This window comes from Pagrus pagrus (assembly GCF_965226575.1).
Source record: "Pagrus pagrus genome assembly, chromosome: 23".
Taxonomy (NCBI): domain Eukaryota; kingdom Metazoa; phylum Chordata; class Actinopteri; order Spariformes; family Sparidae; genus Pagrus; species Pagrus pagrus.
Genome location: NC_140205.1, coordinates 16,453,756 through 16,473,951, shown reverse-complemented (window position 1 = coordinate 16,473,951; position 20,196 = coordinate 16,453,756). Strand labels below are relative to the sequence as shown.

The window sequence follows — 20,196 nt, the reverse complement described above, 5'->3', positions numbered from 1 at the left end:
TACATCAGTTCAAAATGATAAAGACTTGTTGGCAGTAGCAGGCACTTGAAACTAAAACAACAGAGGTACGCCTTGGCAAGGTCTTTTCCCTGTACTGCTCCAGTACATCTGCTCACAGTCCAAAAGTACAAGTCTGCGGTGCAGGAGTGACCACCTAAATCCCACTAAAAGCCAGTGAAAACAGTACTTTAATCATACATCTTGAGTTATATTACTCAACAGTGATTTTTGAAGAGAGCATTAGAGCAATAATCTTAAATTATAAAGGTGCAAGAGTTGCAACCAAAAAGCAAGGCGACAATACCAGTTTTGTCAGCCTGAAATGATCATATAAAGTAATGCAAAAGAACAAAAAAAAATATGAACAAGCAAGTAATGTAAGAAGGATTTTCTCACTAGTCCTTTTGGAATGCAGTTTGGCTTAAGGTACAGTTGTGGAAGATTGTAATCAATTAGCCCAGCACAGCTCAGCTCAGCCCAGTCCAGTAGTTTTGTCCTTATATAGGGCAGGCTAGCGGACGGTCGTATAACACCCGAGTCAGCCACAGCAAAACATAAATTTAGGCGGAGACAACGGGGGATAGTCGGAGAAAACACAAGGCTAAGACTGTCTGCTCCGATTCTGTCACACAAAACAAAAAGAGAAAGAGAGCAAACAAGGGCAATGTCATACTGTACACAATATGGGTCATTATTACAGACTTTCATATCCTTTTGTTGGTGCCTTTTTCAGTAGCCAAGACATCACTCTCTATAACGGCGACAGGAGAGGAGGGGCTTTGTGTACGCGTGTGTGCACGTGTGTGCCAGGTCGTTGTAGTGCTGTGCCCCCTCATGTTCCTCTTCCGCCCAGAGATGCTTGTCTCCTCTCCTCTCCTCTCCTCTCCTCTGACACTTAATCAATGCACTGGAAGTAGCCTTTCACACACAATCTAATTATATGGAAATGAATGGAAACCAGGGGGCTCTATGCTAAGTGCGCTAAAACACATGCGTGCACACACACACACACACACACACACACACACACACACACACACACACACACTTGCACAAAGGCGAATACTCACTGTGACAGAAGAGAAGAAGAGACGGAGAGCTGTTGGAAAGTAAAGAGAGGGAAGGTTACAGGCAAACGGGCTCTACGTTAAGTGCTACTCATATCAACAATAAGGTTGTTACTGTAGTAGGTAAAGAGACAGCTAGCTCCCCACACACACACACACACACACACAACTATATCTCAAACATAAGGCGACATATCATCTGTATTGTCTTGTTATCGGTCCCCATTGTGCTTTTTTTCTGTCCATTTATCAGGCTCTGACAGATACATGAGTTATAATCTTGTGTGTGTTATAATATGTGTGTATGTGTGTGCAGTGGTGAAGGTGATGCTATGAGACAGAGTAGGGTCAGGGTTAACTCGTAAAATAAATCAGGCTTGTGCAGCCATTAAAGCCAGGATACTGCGAAGGCATTTGTCTAGGGACTCATCCATAAACAGTGACTGTGAATGCCTACTCACACTGCGCTGACACAGCTCCCTCCTCTCACTGATGGCTTCAGGAGTCACCACACGAGGATACATACAGTAATACTGTTGAGAACTTATGTCACAATGCCAGGAAAAAAATGGTAGTTACTGTATATTTGCTACCTGATTGACAAAGATAGAAAATTTAGTCAAACATGCTTTGTGTTCTTTTAAAGCTTCTAGAGCCCATTCCTGTTATCAGCAAACAGCTGATTCATAAAGCTATACAAATATTACTTATATTTTTAATTACTGCCACCAGGTGTAGACTATTTGTATAAAAAATACTTTTTTGAAGAAAAAGTAGAGGTCACAAACTACAAACAAAACCAGTTGATTGCCAGCCACCAATAAAAAAAATGAGAAGAAGAGGAAGAGGAACCAGCCCCCTTGGCCATCTGCAGAAGAAAAAATGGACAGAGCTCTTCAGGAATTTATCCAGTAAGACGACATCAGTAGAAACAGCTTTGTTCTTCATCTCCTCTCAGAGCGAAAACTGTTTCCATCTCCTATTCAGCACATCAACTCTTTTTCAAAAAAGCAAAAACCAACTCGAATAAGCATAAAAACTTTTGCGAGGAAAACTTCTTAACTGAGGAAGTTATTTCCTCCTGCAGTTTTTGGTGGTTTTTGGTTTTACAGTCTGTTCGGCATATGACACCCTGCAACCTTCACAAAAGGAAAAAAGTGGAAGAAACATCAGAAAGAGCAACAGAGGAGGGATCCATCTTCCTGGACGGATAGAGAGAATCAACCAACTTAGTAAAATACAACATATAATCAGGATGACAAAATTAAGATAGATTGTGAACATAAACAATACATCTCAGTTATGATGTGCTACACTAGCAAACAGGCCTCATTCTTTTTGACGGGCTAGTGTCAAATTAGTTTTGAAAACAAATGAAACTGGTCTTCAGCACTTTGATAGATTGCTGTTATGATGCTAATAATGATGTTGATTAAATCAAGCATTTTTGTATCAAATCATTTATGTCCTTTGTTGGATCAAGTTTGAAAGATCAATTTAACAGCAACAGAAAATGCTCTAATTACAGATGCAACGCAACACTACTCTGACCATGTAACCACACTTGAACTGAAACTGAAGAGAGAAGGCAGTGAAACACTACTTTGTAGGATTAAATTACTCTTAAAAGGTCAGGAGAAATTAATGACAACTGCTTTTATAATGAGTTCCACCCTTCATCGATAGCTAGTATTCATGATAAATATCTAAAATGGCAACTTAGATCTTTCAATGGATTTATTATTAATCCACTGTGCAATGTACTTAAATGTTTCACCTATTGGATAGTGTGTGTATGTGTGTGCATGCGTGCATGCGCATGTCAAAATATATGCATGAAAGAAAGACAGAGAAGATCATGATTGAGTCAAGCAACCTGACAGCTGTCAGTTGAACCTATTTCAGCTCAGACACATACACACATACACACATGTCAATTAGAGCTATGGTGAGCTGAGCAGTAGTGAGCTGATTGGGTCACATGTTTACTGCCTGCAGCAACCGTCAGCAACAGACCGATAATACGGCGGACATCACCTGACGGACAGACAAAGGAACAGACAAACACACACACTGATATGCAGTGTTTTTGTCAGCGTGAGAGCATCTGGCAAGATAAACAAAGCATATATAGGTACAGGTGCAAAGCCTAGAAATACACATATGCTCACAGACAGAGACAGATTAAGATACCCAGAGATCCCCTTTGCTGGGGCTTTATGGTGAAAGCGCTACAAAGCCATAGCATTCATCACAAAAAAAACCCACCCCAACAAAATAAGACCAAGACTCTACAACCATGCAAACCCTAACCCAGCTCTGTGAGACTGCGTTTGAGATTAATGCTAACTTTAGCATTTTTCATTTTTCTTATTTGGACGTTCCAAGCGTTGGGTCAGCCCAAGTTACAATGCTAAGATGTTAATGCTAAGCAGATTTCATGAGTTTGACAGGTATTTGGACATAAACCAATAAAATGGATGAAAGGTCAGGGTATTATCAAAGTCACTGGGAGACATCATCCGGTAACAATGAATGCCTGTACTAACTTTCATGGCAGTCCATCCAATAGTCAAGAAGTTTCACTTAAAACGAGTAATGTAAGTCCATGGTGACTCTAGAAGAACAGCCAGGGGAGCACTTACATCACTGGATTTCATCCTCAGGGGACCATGAATGCCAGTCTGAGCCACATTGGACAGACAGAGCGACAGGACAACCAACCAACATTGCCTACCAGAGCCATGCCGCAAGCAATTTTTAGAAAAGTTGCACTGTTTGTCATGTTTTGAGTTTGTAGTAAACATGCAACAACGCACAACTTCCTAAATGTAACAGCCTCATTAGATTTTGCTAGTGTAGTTTTGTGTGCCTAGCAATGTTGTTGTTTGAGACTGGCAGCAAGAGGAAAGATTTAGAAACAACCCCAGATGAAGTCTGGAAGTTTGAGGCGTATTTGCAAGTGGAGCAATCCCAGACTATTGGGAGAACTTTGCTTAAAAAAAAAGCTGCAGCACTTTAAAGATTATTAGAGAGGTTTGCATGCTTTTTTCTATGTTGACACATCCTTACTCCAAACACCAAGAGCAGATAATAGTGGCATGGGATAAGGGTTACATCTTAGTATAGAAATCAAGTGTTGTTAAACATACTGGCATGCAATTTGCAAAGTGAATGTTGCAAAAGAGGAAGACGGAGGACATGTTCATGTCCAGCAGTGAGCCATGCTGGGCCACATCATTAAAACAACACAGATCAGAGACAGGAAGGACAAAAGAGAAGAAAGGAGCGACAGGAAGAATTAAGAGGATGTGGGCAGCAGAAAGGAATGGTTGTTATAACAATACAACAAAAGACCAAAAGACTTTAAGAGAGAACAAGCGATAGATGGAGACAAAGTGATAAAGTGTGTGTGTATTCATTATAAAAGTGTTCTGATTGTCTTGGCGTCCTATCAGGTGGCATCAAACCCGTGTGCGATCTGGAGGGGGAACTACAAAGTGGATCCTGGGGCCTGCAAAAAGAAGCCTTTTTGATCGCGCTAATTAAAAGCCATTTTGTTTAAAACAAACAGACACAAGTCTAATTGGCTCTTTTCCATAAGAAAGGGAAGGATGTTGAAAGTGGAAGAACGCACGGAGGAGGGAGGAAGTGTGGGTGTCTGTGTGTGAGGTTGTGGTGCTGCTGGATCAGAGGAAAGCCGTGATCAGTCTGGCACATATATTGCTTCAGACACACACATGTAAACATGGAAGCACACACACATTGCATTTTGTGACCCACTATTAGGGATACCCATTAACAATCTGAGCATACAGTAAAAAGCCTGTGCAAGTATTTGAGGAGAAAACAGGTGGAGAAGACAAACAGGAAAACACACACATATTTACATAAGCATCAAAATTCAAAGAAATCTGCTGTTATGTTGAACATATGCTGGAGTTAAACGGTACCATTATTCTGTCTCTCTACAGAGGATGACGTTATATCAACTATAAGTCTCCAAAAGCAGAGCACAGCCAACTGACTTCTAATTTTTTATTTTATTTTTTTTTTATTTTCCACAGTAGAGAAGAAAAGAGAAAGGATCAATAATTGGAGAAGACAGTGAAAGTTCACATGGATTGAACTGCATGCTTTAAAGTTTGGCATTTTCATTGTTCAAGTTAAATCACCAAGAATATGACTTCTTAACATCTTAGCATGCTTTCAATCCACCCAGCTACAATTGCTTTATCTTTAAATGAAGTGTCTCTCCTCCACCCTTATTATACTCACAATAACCTCCACCTTGAAAAGAAAATACCTAGCCTAAGACCGACTCAACAGGGTTGTAGCAGTACTCAGACGTGGGCGAGCAAACTTGTGTATTGTACAATACACTTTAATCAATATTTAGTAAAAGTATGCACTTGATCTGCTTGTATGCTAGAGGCATTCACTTTTATGTTTTTTTTTTATGTTTTATGTCCCCCACAATCATGAAATGCTCTGATAAATCCTGACCGTTTTGTGGCCAGGATAGAGCTTAGCCTATTAAAACCTATATTATTCTAAACTGTTATTCTTGATGTTAGATTTCATAATGAAGTATAGTGGCTGATTTTTTGCTCAGAAACTGTGTGCTACTGGCCGAACTTTGTGGGTAACCTGTGCATGTCTAACAGGCTTGTTGTGAGAAGTGAGACAATGAGTGTTTGGGATACGTACAAACATGTTGCCCCAAACACAGAAAAGGGCATGGATAAAGATTCAGATTGCAGTATACTAGTTAGGCTACTGAATGGCTGTGTATTGTGTGCACTGCTATAGAGGAGAAGAAAGTCTGTTAATGACATATTACTATGGTGTCTTCCTGCATTTCTTATAACAGTTGGTCCATTCTTTGAAAAGTTAGTTACCAGGTACGAGACATGCCAAAGTTTTAAGTAGAGGTCTCCTAATTATGGTTGGAAGCTGTGGATCTGGACAAGGTACTTGATCCGCAAAGCCACTGCTTCAAAATCGTCTTGGACAACTGGCCGATCAAATGTAGCCCCAATTATTGGAAAAAGGGATGGACTCCGTGCTTTGTGCAAATTCTGCAGAACAATTAAGAATATTTAAATTTCTATCAACCATCAAAAAAACAAAAAGCATCATGCAAGAGAGGAGCACGCTGTGCCAAAGGTAAACCATGGTTTTGATGCGTTATTTTCTTTTGTGATTATTTTGTGATTTCCTCACACAAAATTACGTCATTTAACATAACCTGTACTTTGCAGGCAACTTTAGTTTATACAGTGAATTGCTTTTGCTGAAAAAAAAAAGCATATCTAAAATGCATCAAAAAAGGGGTCTGATGTCATGAAATTATTAAGGAGTATAACTTCAAAGAGTTTTGCAGTTGCAGTTGTCACTCTGCAACACCTCGATAAACTATACTCAGTTTGACCTCCCTGACGCCCAGCTGACCAAACTGTGGGGCTGAACCTTTAATTGATGGAACAAACTTCTTTCAGAAATGTGTTTAACAAAGTTTCCTTAACTTCTTAACAAGCTGTTCTGGTATTGTGCAGAAACCCCACAGGCTTTAAATCAAGCTGTGTTGACAGAATTGTTTGTTTTACTCCATGTGTGCTACTTCTTTTAATTTCATTTTTAACCCTCCAAAATATTTGAAGATAATAAATACAGAGGTAAAGAAATTCAGCAGACAAACCTCAGTCTGCATAAATCACAGTGGGCACATTCAACAATGTCAGTAATATAACAAATATAAATAAATCATAACTTCAGTTTTGTTTTTTGTCAATATCACAGTGCACCAAATCCTTGAGGAGCATTTGCATTAATACACACACACTGCATGTGTGTCATATGTACACACACCTGGGGCTGAACAGGGAACAGATTGTCTCCTTCCATCTCTGAGTCATCACATCACGGCCTGCAGCTCCTCCGGCTGAGTTCACACTGTTCTGCTAAAAGTGACTGAAGTCAACTGAGCCAAGCTAGATCAGAGTGGGTGGACGGATCTGAACTACACTGGACTGGACTGGACTGGACTGGACTGGGGTTCCCTAGCCAAGTAAAGAGATTTAATCTACTTTAACCAGTGCATTTATGGTGTGAGGGCTGTGTCCCTCAGTGGTGCTACGGTCAATATTACACTTACAGAGGTGTGTGTGTGTGTGTGTGTGTGTGTGTGTGTGTGTGTGTGTGTGTGTGCGTGTGTGTGTGTGTGTGTGTGTGTGCGCGTAAGAAAGTGGGAACCCTGGGAGGAAGGAGGATTTGAGAGTTAAGTGGTGTAGTGGTTCCTGTTTCTCTCTCTCTCTCTCTCTCTCTCTCACACACACACAAACGTGCACGCACGCACACACACACACACACACACACACACACACACACACACACACACACACACACACACACACACACACACTACAGAACCAAAAAGCTATTTGAGCTGTGGGAGCTGCAGGGGATTTTCCTCTTGCCCAAACTCACTCTATCATTGTCAAAGAACTTCTCTTCTTGTAGATACAAACACACACAGCACAAACACACACTTCTGCACACTTCTGCACACTGTGCAATAAGCAGCTATGGAGTGTGTAACTTTCGCAGAAAATGTTGATAATCCTCAATGTAACATAAACTATTAAATGCATTTCCTTCATCCTCTCCTCGAAATAATACCCAAATAAGTACAAACAGACACTCCAGATTCAACCTGTACCCATGTAGACAAACATATACTGTTCACACTCAGGTCACAAAACCAAGTTAACGAGAAAACACAAAAACACACATCTTTTTGTCAGACACAAGGCCCAAAAAAATCTCAGATTCTTCAGTGATTGTGTTTACAAGCAGGAGAGAGGGGCAGGCGACGTGAATGGCAGAGGCGACAGGGGCCTATTTTAACAACGTACACAATGCACTACATTAGAGCCGCGCTTTCTCATCTTACCGCAACAGAACATTCACTTATCTATATGGTAATAGGAGGGTGCAGAGCTCAATGTGACAACAAGGGAGAGACGAAGCACAATGCTGAGCAGCGCCTGCAGACAGAGTGATCCAAGATGTAATCTGCTCCGAAAAGAACAAGAGGAAGAGCAAAGAGAAAGAAAGTGGGAGATACACGTCTTTATGTGTGACACAATTCTGAGTTGGATGGACTGACAATGAAGCTGTCAACAACAAAGCACAGACAACAGCCTATTGTCAGAGAAGATATCTGTGGAGGAGATATTGATGCTGAAAAGGGGATAAAATACAGGAAACAGCGTGATACAGGAGGTACTGACATTCTTTACAGTCGCAGCTGGTGAGTGTAAGTGGACTATGATTGTAGACTTGACGCAGTTTGGATGAATCGCAGTGTTTCTCTCTTATGTTTAATGTATGTTTGAACAAACAAGACCTATTCTATGTGGAAGTAAAAATGGGTGTTTGCACCTGCCTAGTGTGTGTGTGTATTTTCATGTCTGTGAGTTTGAATGTGTATGTATGACAAGCCTGTATACTGAACTTTAATTGAATACTTCACCATAGTGGGAAATACATTGTGTCATGTTTAATCTTATCCGCCTTCTCAAACTTGGGCAAAACTGTGAAACACTAAGTTGGAGTGCATGTGAAACTCTCAGCAGAGATGAGAAGGAAGCAAGATAGCGCACTCCTTAGCTACTTCCATCATCAGCACCGGAAAGAACAATGTGTTACAGTAAATGTTTTGGGGTTTTTTAGCGCTTGCCCAATCATCAAGTTGAGAAGAGTTGATTTATTTGCCTGAGGTGAGATTTTAACTTGCCCTGGGCCACCAGGCAATCCTTAATGTTGAGCCCTTCACAATTTTTTGTGTTTTAAGATGGTCACCATATGAGATCAAAAAATCTTGACGTGACATGGCTGGGACACAGCAGACTACACACTGGACCTTGACCTACTTGTGTGACATAAAGGTCATTGCAAAGGAGGCGTAAGGCACCGACTTTAATGTTCCACCTCACAGCACCAACAACTTTTTTTTTTTTAATGGAATCCCATTTTTTTAATAAATGAAATTGAAGCTAAAAGCATTCATTTTCACCATGGCTGATGACATAACCTCCACCGTGTTTCACAGATGTTTGGGATCACGATCCTACAATGTTTCATCAACTGCTGATGTTTTCCTTTGTCTACCGGTTGGACGTCTGTTGCTGAGTGCACCAGTGGTTTCTTTCTTCTTCAGGACATTCCAAATGGTTGTACTGGCCATGGCCAATGTTTGTGCAAAGGCTCTGATTGACTTTCCATCTTCTCTCAGCTTCAAAATTGCTTGCTTTTCTCCCATAGACAGCTCTCTGGTCTTTATGTTGTACATCTTTTTAACTATAAATGCAAAGGCAAAACCCAAAGCTGAAGCTGAGAGCAGGCATTTAGGTGCGATTTATTGTTGTAAACCAAAATGTTTTCAGTGTACAGCAAAAATAAAAGAACTGGTCTTGCTGTTCTAATAGTTTTGGAGGGGACTGTAGAAGTTGTCAAAGAAGGTGAGATGAGGCAAATACATTTTGACATGGTAGTTTTTGTCTGAAAGTTATGAGGCTATCCAGCACCTGTATCAGTTGCTCTACAAGACACTCCATAAAAACATGATCAAACAAAGTTCATTTTTGTTCTCGACTTCTGACATCCGCCATGTTGGGCCATTATCAGGATATTATGTAGTCTGATCTCAGCATTGAACAAACAAGATACATTATACTAGAAAGACAGCTTAAGTGTGAAACTGTCTCCAGTGCTAAGATTGGCTAAACACATCCTGACATCCTAACTCCAGCTCCCAAACTTCAAGCATATTCATTTCGGCATACTTCCCAAAACACTGACCTTTTCCTTTCAAGCTGACTTGCCTGCACAGGACAATGAGACAAAATAATCAGAGAAAGAAAGAAAGAAAGAAAGAAAGAAAGAAAGAAAGAAAAAGCAAGAGAAGTAGAGGAGAAATCACAAAGGAATTACACTTTCTTTTGGCTCATATGATCTATTATTAATTCAATTTTGCACGGACCCTTCCATTTTTTTGGGGGGAGAAAAATCACATTGAGCAAATTAATGAGGTAAACGTAATGATCTGAGATGATCAAAGGATATCAGTGTTGGGCAAAGTATAGCCACCAATTAGTAAAACAAGCGCAGGAAAGGGACTAAAATATGCACCACCGCGCCTGATGAAAAGACAGGGTCAGAGAGAATGGACTAATTTCACAAATGAAACAACGTGCACCAAGACAGCCCCACGTGTGTGTGTGTGTGTTCCAGGAAGAGGGGGGTGTGTATGCGGGTCATGTTTAGATTCCCCCTGGGTCTATGAGCAGAGAGAGTCAGGGAGGTCCCATAAGAGCAGCAGGAGAGGAGCTGGCTTTACTTTGATAACAATAATAAGGTATTTCTCTCTCTTTCACTCTCTGTCTCCTTTTTTTTTTTTTATCCCGCTTTGGCACAATGAGCAGTGCCGCTCTCGTTTGATCCATGAAAGAAGCTTGTTATGTTTTTTTGAAGAGTTTGATGCACAAAGGAAAAGGAGAAAAAAAAGTTTGGAAATAGGCTGCCTCTGTCCGACTTGGACTTTGGTTCATTAAGAAGGCCTCAAGGGGTGTACTTCTTTTTGTCAGTTCTTGTTTCGTTATTTTTTATTTTGGGGGAATTCTCTTTTCTTTTTTTAAAAAAAGGGGTTGGATCTGTTTGACCCACTGATTGCATATAAGGTTCCATAGTGTGTGCATATATGTGCACAAAAATGGTCTGTTATAATTTTAAAAAAAAGGGGGGAAGGGACCAAAGATTTTCACAAAAAGACTGACCCTTTTAAAACCTGAAGCTCATACAGATTAAAAAAAATCTCAAATAGAAAGTACTCATTATTTTCAATTTTTGATTGCTGTGAAATCATGTGACACTCAAATCAGTGACAATTTGCACAGAGCAGTTCAAATCAGACAGCATCCAGTCAATTTCAGAATAAAACACCCGGTGCCGACTTGGGCTCTAGCAGAACAAAATTGGAAATATTAACAATAAACGCACTTAAAACAGACAAATAACAAAACGATTTTACTATGTAGCCTACTCAACCACAGAAGAAGCACAAAAACCAAGAAGAAATTATTAAATAAACACAATCTACGCAAGTCAACAACATCATGCAGCATGACGTTCCTCTTCTGAAACGCTCCCGGTGGGATATGAAGTCATGTGGAGGGTGGAACATAACACAGGTGCACATGCCAGGTAACAAAGACCTGCCCAGTGCAATCAAGGGGTAACTCCAAATCAGGTCACAGAATTTAGTGGAAGCAAGCACTCAGGAAAACAGCCTTTCATTAAAGCAATATAACAGTCTGCTTTGGGGGAGGTCAAACAGGATCCATGAAGTCCAGTTTGAGAAACAGATCCATGAGTTTGAAGGATTATCAAAAGCTAAAAATGTCGCAATGACAGGGCCTGATTTTTCTAACTCTGGACAGCTATCACAGCAATTACTTAATCTTTTAATGTTGTAATGATATATTCTTTTTTGGAGAGCTTGGATTGCTTTTGAAATCACTTTCTTCTCCTCTTTTCCAAGAGCACCAACACACAACACAACTTTTTGCCACCATTGTGTTTAATAGAGCAACCAGTCATCTTCTCTTTTTTCCAATAGAAATACTATATTTGAGTCAGATAGATCTTCACTGTTGTTTGCTTGTTGCTCAAACGTTTTTGATTGGCAACCTCAGCTTCCTGGTGGATCACACTGAGCTACAAAAGTTGAGCCAGGTTCAACTTTTTTGGCCCCATCTTGAATGGCAAGGGAGTTTCATGCTCAACCAAACAGCGTTCGGTGATATGTTACAGGTGCTTACACCTAGACACTGTAAGCCCTAATATGGTACAACACAACTTTGTCTGTTCATACCGTCTTTTGTAAATCGACTGTGAACACAGCTTAAAAAAAATCTTAAAGGATCATTAAATTAATGCTGTTATTCTCCCTCAAACCCATTCAATGTGCCACTAATTGACATCTCAAAGTGTTAGGTGGCAAAGACTGAAGGGCACGTTAAGCTCATCGAGACTTCCATGTTACTGTATGTCATTCTTCACACACATGTCCCCTGACTTGTCCCCTCTCCTTTCCCTTTCCCCTTGAAATGTTCATCCCAACCAGCGTCTTCTTATCCTGCAACATATGCTGTAGTTCGTCTGTCCCAGTTTCATTCTCTATTTTTAAGAAGATTCTTTTAAAGTCAAATATTGTAACAGCTCACTTACTAAGAGCTTCCGCGGGGAATGAAAGCATGCGGCACATCTTTCAAATTAATAACAATGGATCACTTTGCGCTTACAAAACAGAGGAGACGCAGGAGGAGGTGGGAGAGAAGAGAAGAAGGGAAGGGGGGGCGAAGTTAACGCTTCCTTCAGATGAATTTTAATCCTGACCTCGAAAAAAACAGTAAGCGGGGGGTTGGTATTTAGGATTCATTCAAATTTTTTTTATTCTCACTTTGTGTATTCTCCTAAGCCTCCGCATGACTATGTGTTGGAGGGAGACAATGTTAGGACAAGCCACTTAAGCCCATTAGTCTAATAATTCATAGGACTTGGCAGCGCACTCCTCAGCCTCGTCCAAAGTCTGCTAAGAGACTGTGAGAAGGAGAAAAAGATAAATAGAGATCATTATATAGATGGATAAAGAGAGAGAGAAAGAACAACATAAGGATACAAACTACAAAGCAGAGAGAAAGAAAAGGAGACTCGATGTACATAGTGTGCACCTAAGTAGGCACTTGATGAGGTGAATCCAGGTAAAACTTTATACCAGTCACTTAACAAATGACAACTGAAATAAACAAAAGGTGCTGCAAGTCAATATCATGACTAGCAGGACAGTATCAAGAAAAAAAAGTTGTACAAATGGATCAAAAACTGTAATTGCCTTGTTTGCAGTTCAATTTGTCCTGTCAACAGTTTCTTTTACAATTCTGCTTTATGGGGAAAATGCTTTTTGGGGACAAAAGCTAAAGCAAAAACGCCCAGTGGACACTGTAATTCTGCGAGTACTGAGAAAACTGCAAGCAATTCCGAGCGTGGCACCATTTCCACATGTAAACAATACAATCATGATCACTGTTGCCAGGTTCATGCACTTACCTCCAGTTGGTGGCCATAATACAATATGCAGTAGTAGTAGCACTATACTGGGAAAGGCAGAGAAGATGATGATATCCAGCCAAGGAACATGGATGTAAAATATGCAGGATTCAAAATACTCTACTAGTACTAATACTATTTACTACCAATAAAAAATTGGTTTTGCAAACGTTTTATGTTCAAGATAATGCTCAACGTGTTTGTTAGGCTACTTCTGGTGGCAATTCATGAATGAAATCGTAACTCCACAGGGCACCTTTAACATGAAGTGTCAGCTAATGTTGGCTAAATGTGAATCAAATAAAAAACTTTAAGACACATACACAGCAATTTCTCAACAGCGTCTGAAAGCCAGGACAAGCCAGTAGGAGGCTTTAGAACAGGTATTAACCTTTGCTTCTCAACTTGATCAGACGTCATGTTGTACTAAACCCCTTTGGAGGAGTTGAAGCGTCTATGGCAGGCTGGGCGAAATTTTGAAATTTAAAGAAGAAAAATCATAATAGTATAATATAACTGACATACAGTTTATCACAATGTGGAAAAGGCGACAATATCACAAGGAATCCACATCCCACAAAAAAGTGACAAAGTTGTTGCACTGGGAGACTGCAGTAAGCAGTTTTTTTGTTTTAATTCTGGCAAAATAATACATCAACTGATACTTACCAGTACTGCATACAACAAATCATTTTGCACAACAGATTTTTGTAACACAGTGTGTTTGTATCATCCTAATACAATTCAGTAAAAGTCAGGAGACGAGTAAGACTGAACTATCTCCCAGCCCTCCCCCTCTGTGATCTAGAGATATGGACAGTCCTTCAAACATTATGAAGCGCTTACTGTACAGTTCATTTCAGAGAGGTCACATTGGATTAAATATTACTTCACAGATGATAAAAACATTCAAGCCAATTCTCAACTCTGTAGCAGGCTGACTTTTGTAAACCTATAAAATCGTTCAGCAAATGTGTTTCTGATTACTGTTTATTGTACAATTTCTTTCACCAAAACAAACTCCATTTCAAGTGTACTAACAACGCTGCTATACTGACGAGCTGTTCCAATTTCCACTCTGCTGGGATACTTCATTACGCCATAAGTCACACAAACACACTCTGATGGAAAGAGAAGAAGAGATGGATGCGCTCCAGCAAGCTGCCACATGTTGGGGGATTTGTTTACTGCTTCCTGTCTTGTACAAGATCAGCACCCCGTTAAGTACTGACGCTCAAACACACGCAGTCTTCTCACCTGAGCCCTTACTGAGTATGTGTGTGTGAGAGAGAGACAGAGAGAGAGAGAGAGAGAGAAAGAGAGAGAATAACTCATCAGTCGCATTGGGAAAGTACCATTCAGAGAGTGACAGATGTCTTTCCCTGTCTGACTCTTACATGCATCTAACAATGTGTCTCACTCGGTGAGCCTCAGGAGTTCTGCACACTCACTACAACTCACACACACACGCACACACACACAGACACTCGGGCACAGAGTGTTTGTGTACAGTATATGTTTTGAGTTTTTAATCTGTTGAAAATGGAGCGGAAACCAATCCCTGATGCTACAGCCAGATAAAACTTCCACATCTGCCAAGCAGCAGCAACTGATTCTGTATGACTGTAAATAACAGACACACTTCACATTCAGTGCAGATTAAAACATGACTAAGATATGAGTGACTGACTGATGAATTGAGCAGAGTGGTTTTAGCAAACTCAGTATAGAAGAGCACAGAACTCCATAGCTATGAGTGCACATGTCAGAAATTAAAGTTAGGTTTCTTGATCCTAATGTCAAGTCATATGTCATGTACTGTATAAATTACAGTTAGATCTCTCTAATGAAGAAAAGTGATTTTACGTCATTGAATTTCTGTAGGTCAGTTCAGCCCTAAGTAATGGTCTTAACCAACACAGCTCAATGAAAGAAGAAATGGTGCAGTAGTTTGTTTTAGCAATGAAAAACTAGATCACAATCACACAGCAGAAGAGTTCCTGCACCAACAGCACACAGTTTTACAGTCCAGTCACTTCAGACATTACCAGCTTAGGCTTTAACAGAGGCAGGCCTCTACAGTTCTTTAAAATTGCAGAAGAACAAGGGGAGCACAGTTTGTCTCTAAACTCTTAATGAGTAAGACACACTGCCCAAGGAAGTTTCCGCTGCCAAAGTCACACAGGCACGCACTTACACACACAGCTCTCAAGCTATAAAGGCAGGCATTAGCTGGCAGGATGCCGACACATGTAAAGCTTGTTAGAAAGTAAGCGGCAGGAGAGTTTGACATATACACACAAAGGCTGTTCAAAGAAGTTCAAAGAAAATGTTGAACTTTTCCTCAGTTGTGTGCATAGAAGGTTGATTCGGCAAAATACACATGCTACACTGGTAAAAGAAAAGAGAAAGATAAACAGATATGGAATTACATTTTAAAGATAGTGTGCATGTAACTTGGCTGTTGTCACAGCTAAAATATTACGCAATATAGGAAAAGCCATACTGATAACTTTACAGCTCTGTGAGGCTGTACTGGTTTGAGTTAAATGTAATTTTATCATGCTAATGTGCTCACAGTGACAATGACAATGCGAACATGCTTTTGATAAGCAGGTATGATGTTTAACATGTTCACCACCTTAGCTTAATGTTTAGCTTAAAGTACAGCTGAAGCTGATGGTAATATTATGGGTTTTGCAGGTATTTGGTCATAATTCAAAGTACTAGACTGGGCTCTCTGTAAATGTTTGTGCAAACTTGTGTGCCAATCCATGTGGTAGATATTGAATATGTCACCAAATATCTAGAAATTTTACCAAACTTCTGTCAGACATGAAAGTACCAAATTCTGTGTCCTGCTTTTCTGCTTTTTACAGTTTACATGTAACTTTTCATTTTGTTGTAGACCAATTTCTTTGAATTGAGCAAAATATTTATATGTATTTCCTCAACATTTTAACATTAACATTTTTTATCATGCTCCTAATGACTGTCATCTATAGATAGTAATAATAAAGTATAGAAACAACATTTTGATCGTTGATTGGCACCTGCCTGTACTGCTTCCAGAGATCATTGATCAGCTCCAAAATTCGTCATCGGTGCACCCCAAACACCAACTACTACAAATCATTGTGGATAATTGTGAAAAGTAGAAGTAGTATTTAAGAGTACACTATTAAAAACTGGCATCTAAGCTCATGAACAATCACACAGCCCTTCCAAAGAAGCAAACAAAATTATACTGCACTGACTGTAACAAAGCCAAGACAGTCCCCTTAAATGGGTTTTACCAGACGTACATGTCCACTGTGTAAGTGGAAGTACTGTGTTCCTATTAAAGCTGCATCCTCACAGTCACAGTGCTGTGGAGATTCATGTTACTGAACTTAAAAAAAAAAAGAGATCTCCATCTGCACCAAATGGTGACAGCTTTCAAGTCAGGTCCAGTTTTGAAGCGTTAAAAATTAGGAAATAAAACATCACCTAGGTGTCATTGTAGAATCTCTGTTCTGAAATGAGACTACATTTTGTGAGAGGACTGAATGCATCCTATTTTGTCACGGCTTAACAAGCAACAATTGTAGTGATGTTACAATAAAAGCAGGATTCAAGCACTGCCAAGGAATTCATTTTGTACTGAGTACAAAATTTAGACAAACGTGACAGCAAAACTCGTTGATTTTCATGGCATAAAGGAGAGGAAACCAGTGGCTTGATGGAAGATGAGAAATTGAAAAAAAATAAACAATCACTGGCAGTAATGTAAAGACCACAATCCTACTGAATATCTTCAACAAGAAAAGACCCATTTGTAGTTCATTCTTTGCAAAAGCAAGTTGTATGATTCAAAAATCCTTATTCAAACTCCTGAACTTCATTTTAAATTCTAGTTACCAATATTTCCAAAAGAAATATGATAAAGTGTCGGAGTGTTTAACTACAGATGTACAGTATATTGCACAGTCAAACAGTTATTTTAAAGCTACTTAACAGTCCTCTAAAAATCTATTAAGTTTCTTATTAACTCACTAAAGACACACAGTTAAATCCACAAAGGAATACTGTAGCAACATCAAGACTACTACAGACAAACTGTAAGTTCCTACATAAATAATAAAGCAACATCTCGGGAACAACCTCTTTACTACCTCTCCGTCTCTCCCTCTCTCTCCCCTACTAAAACACCAGCTCTCTCTTGCTTTCCGAGAGGCAGGGTGGTGATTGGCGGAAAAAAGCTTCACTCAATCCAATCTCTAATCCCCAGCAGGCTTTAAAACATATGCATAGTGGAGGACCGGCGGCAGCCCTCTCGCTGTTCTGAGTGTTATTTTTTCTCCTTCCTGAAGCAGCGGCAGCGCTGACAGAGGCAGCAGCGAGGAGCTGCTTTAACAGAGAAGCAGCAAAAGGTACCAGCAGCCCCGTCTGCCCTGCTCGGTGCGCTCTGAACCTAGGAGAGCCGAGTCACACTAACAACGCACTCTAGTTGCCATGGCTTCCACAACTTGTGTACGGTGGGAAGTACTTTTTTCAGTTAAGACTTACCGGATTCTGCGTTGTGGAGGAGACCGTCTTTCCTGTGACTCTGTCTCTATCCGTCTCTCCCAGGGAAAGGCAGAGAGGTGATGGAGGTCGGGGGGGAGGCTGCTGCTGCTGCTGGTGATGGTGGTTTGGTTGCTCACATTGATTTGTGTCACTTCTCTGTCTCTCTCTCGCCACTCCACCTCAATCCCGCTCTCTCCCTTCACTTCACTTCACATTACACACACATGCATGCACACACACACACATAGAAACACACACATGCACACCAAGGTTTGGGCAAATTACACAAAGCTGAGGCACCAAGGGGAGTACACGTCAATTTGTTTTCTCTCCAGAACAGCCACAATCGGCACAGCAGGCCAGCCAGCATCTCCAAACTCCCCAAAACTCTACACAGTTGTCAAGTTCTAGCAAACCATGTATCAAAAAACTTCACCAACACGTGTTACTTTATGATACATCCTAATGATGACAATGTATTAGCATCTCAAGAATTAACGATTACAGTCTGGAGTGGCCCCAGAGGCTCTGTGGGTATTAGAATACGAAACGGGATTGAAAACATAGTGGGCAGATGTGCCCTGAAGCATGATGCAGTTGTAGACTGTCAGGAGGTATGACTTTTAATGTGTCTGTATCAGGAGTTGTTATGCATATCAACTCCACACAAAGCTTTACTGTCCATTTAACATACTGAAGCTGCTTGAGCAAGATTCTGCCGGCCACAGCCCAATCGAGCAGGTTATAAAACAAGCAGCTATTGCAGTAGTTTGTAGTTGGTGGCCATACAGAATCACTAATCAATATTTTTATATTACCAAAAGTATGAAATGACTGAGTGAGGTAAAGGGAGTCACTTTTAGTAACAAACCCACAGACAAATATCATTTTAGCATATTTCATTTCATTGTTTTGGTTTCATGGCCCACAGCCTTGCTGTTTTGGTTTACTTTCACTGCTTTTCAGCACGTTTCCTGCAGCTATTTCCAGCAAGAAAGCTCTGATAAAGTCACTTTAGCTACCTGCACAGCACCAAAGGTAAATAACTGGTAGATGGTGAATCATTAAGCAGCTACAGAAGTTGAATGGTGGAGACAAAAAGGGGCATAATCACTGGACTGACGTTTACCAGGTGGCTAAAATATGACTTTAATTAATGCTTATATGGCGCAGGGTCTCTGAATGCATAAAAACTCAATTGTTTTGTCACACATTACATTTTATGTAGTGGTGTTATGTTACTGTTGTCTTTTAAGCTTGTCTGACAGCCCGAAAACAGCCCAAAAAATCCACTCATGCTACTTTAAGCAGATACTACATGGCATGAGTATTGACATCTTTCACAAACAGAAGCTAACATGAACCTTTTAGCTAATTCCGCTAATGCTAATTCGCTCATTCTAATATCATAATTCCAGCAACAAGCACAGTTGTTCTGCTAGCTAGTGCACGGTGTTTTCCTGCAGTTTGTACTTCTTGTTATTTTTGCAACTGTCATTTCATGGGAAATGGCTGGAGGAAAAAAATAGCCGTCTTGATATCCTGTAGGTTTTTGTAGGGGATTTTTCTATTAGGCGTTTTTCGTGATAACAACTGACGTCACTGGCAGTTTTAGTGGGAGCGTGAAAGTCAGAAAAGTGGACATCTTAAAACGTTTTTTCCACACACATGAAAAAAGGGTTAGCTTTGTCTTTTGAGCATGAAACACTCACCTTTCGGTAGACATGGCTGCGAAAAGTTATAAAAGCTGCTGTCTTCTTTTCTCAAACTGACGCACTTGATTTTAGATCAACGCTTGCTCCGCGTGCACAATCCAGTTTCCGTCTCCTGCTTCCTCATTGGTCGGTGCCGTTTTCTCCGAGCTCACTCATTGGTTGACCTAACGCTGCGCTTCATAAACGAAACTGACTGTATGAATATAAGCTACATCTATTGAGTGAAGATAAAGATGGAGCCTACAATTGAATTTTGTTTTGTTTTAGTTTTGTGATGTGCCTGAAAATCACTGAGTGAACTGCAGTAAGAATTCAGCTTAAAACCTTAATGTATAAGTGTAGATATAACAGTGCAGGTTCCTTTGCACAATACACCATGAGGCTTTATGGGAAAACAAAAAGGTGTTTTTATTTCACCAACCCAAATACAACATACGTGAAGAAGCTGTTAAAACATTATCTGCTATACATTCTGAGCCTTTGATTGAGTGATTACTTTTGTAAGCGATGAAAGAAATCTGAAGTCTTGGGCGGAAAAATGAGTAAGTGCCAAAAAACTGCAGTTCCTCGGGTGGCCACTTGAGGCTCTCTCCTAAAGCGAGTCAATCCCCTAAAGAGCCTGTATTAAAATGCCCAACTTTAAAGCAGAAATGAACATGCCAGATACAAAAACATTTTTGGTCACTGTAGCTTAT

The 20,196-nt window shown here is 40.2% G+C and overlaps 1 protein-coding gene across 9 annotated transcripts in view; it reads right to left on the bottom strand.

Moving 5' to 3' along the window:
* The window catches only part of sox5 (SRY-box transcription factor 5), a 259,406-nt gene extending 239,824 nt beyond the window's left edge, over positions 1–19,582 (bottom strand). For 7 of the 9 annotated variants that reach the window (XM_084346189.1, XM_084346195.1, XM_084346190.1 and 4 more), the window contains exons 1-3: positions 19,499–19,582; positions 17,787–17,993; positions 1,071–1,099 (exon numbers count right to left, since the gene is read on the bottom strand). The gene's annotated coding sequence lies outside the window, so the exon portion shown is untranslated. The remainder of the gene's footprint in view (positions 1–1,070; positions 1,100–17,786; positions 17,994–19,498) is intronic. The other 2 variants (XM_084346194.1, XM_084346193.1) reach the window with 2 other exon arrangements.
* Between the last annotated feature and the right edge of the window lie 614 nt (positions 19,583–20,196).